Source organism: Neophocaena asiaeorientalis, unplaced genomic scaffold (assembly GCF_003031525.2).
Source record: "Neophocaena asiaeorientalis asiaeorientalis breed wild unplaced genomic scaffold, Neophocaena_asiaeorientalis_V1.1 scaffold356, whole genome shotgun sequence".
NCBI lineage: Eukaryota > Metazoa > Chordata > Mammalia > Artiodactyla > Phocoenidae > Neophocaena > Neophocaena asiaeorientalis.
In genome coordinates, this window is record NW_020172269.1 from 939,088 (window position 1) to 940,701 (window position 1,614).

The 1,614-nt window shown below is 67.8% G+C and overlaps 1 protein-coding gene across 1 annotated transcript in view; it reads right to left on the reverse strand.

Moving 5' to 3' along the window:
• LRRC27 (leucine rich repeat containing 27) overlaps positions 1–1,614 on the reverse strand; it is a gene marked incomplete at its 5' end in the record, with an annotated part of 28,660 nt that overhangs the window by 14,289 nt on the left and 12,757 nt on the right.

Here is a 1,614-nt window from a genome sequence, read left to right on the forward strand (position 1 = left end):
TTGTGGCCTCTCCCGTTGCGGAGCACAGGCTCCGGACACGCAGGCTCAGCGGCCATGGCTCACGGGCCCAGCCGCTCCGTGGCATGTGGGATCCTCCCGGACCGGGGCACGAACCCGTGTCCCCTGCATTGGCAGGCGGATTCTCAACCACTGCGCCACCAGGGAAGCCCATCTACTGTCATTTTTAAAGCTTCACACAAAAGCCCTTCACTCCTGGTCCCGTGGCCGGACACACGGGCATCCTGGGGGCTCCGAAACGCACATCTGGGCAGAGCTCCCTGGGCGGGGACAAGCCAGGCCCCACCCAGCCCCTGCCCAGTGAGGCACCAGGACACTTTTCAGGGAAGGCCGGGTCGGGGCCGTGGCCATGAGCTCCGCAGCAAAGGCTTCAGGCATTCACTGGTCTGCACGGGGCCCAGGGGATGCTGACCGGTCCACTTCCTCTCAGATGCCCGAGCCTCACCTAAGACCGTGAGCCCTGTCTCTCCAGCCCCGTCACCCGCGGTGTCACTGTGCTGTTGGCTGCGTCTCGCCCGCTGCACCGCGAACCGCCCACGGCAACGCCCAGAGGACTCGCTGCCCACGCGGGCACAGAGGCACCGCAACACCGGGGAGCCTCTGAGCTGAACAGAAGCCACCCCTGCCCAGGCTGTGGCTGTGGCGACGGGGCTGGGACGGGGCCAGGGCTTCACCCACCACGCACTCTGGATCTGGATGCTACGTCTCCAGCCTGGGTCTCCACCAGCCTGTCTGACCCCATTCCTGGATCTTCCACGGATTCCCATGGGCAGTGCCCTCCCATCCCACCTGCACATCTGGCCCTCGGTCTCCCCTCTCAGCAGAGCCCTCCATCGTGGGCCCAGACCCTGGCCACCACCCCAGACTCACCCTGGCCTCTCCTGCTGCCTGCGTCGGGGGCCCTTTGGTCCCCAGGGTCACAGCAGCTGGGCCCTCCTGGGCTCTGGCCGCTGCCCTGCGAGAGCCTCTGTCCTATCTCCACGATGAGGCAGGAGATCGGTGTCGGCAGAATCTGGCTACGTGCTCCCCCAGCTCCAGGCCCGAGGGAGGGCCAGGCACCCCCTCTGCACCCCTGCAGAGCCCGCCTCGCCTGAGAGGCTGCTTCCCGAGCCCGCAACCCAAGCCGGTGCTCCCGCGTGGAACTGTGGTTCTGTGACGTCAGGGGCGGTGCTCCTGGGCGCAGGGGCCTGTCTTTGTCTCTGCCGCCTCTTGGGAAGTGGGCTGGAAGGTTCCTCAAGAGGCACAGGGCAGCGTTCTCAGGGGCACAGGTAACCAGGAAGTGTGACGTGCTCCGCGGGGCTGTGTGGAGACTAAGCCACTGGACGGGGTCCCCACGCTGTTGCCAAGGAGGCCACCGAACGTGGTCTCGGGGCCCGCGGCACAGAAACCACGGAGAGAGCCGCGGCTCGCCCTTTGACTCAAGAGCCGCCCTCAGCGAAGGCGGGCGGCACCCTGGGCACCGGGGAGCCCGACCTGGGGGGAGGGGCACGTCCCGCCCGGCCTCCCGAGGTCCCCAGCCAGGTGCCCACCCGAGCCAGAGGGTGTGAACGGTGGCCGCGGGGGCAGCTGAGCCTCGGAGACAGAGGTGCTTAGCAA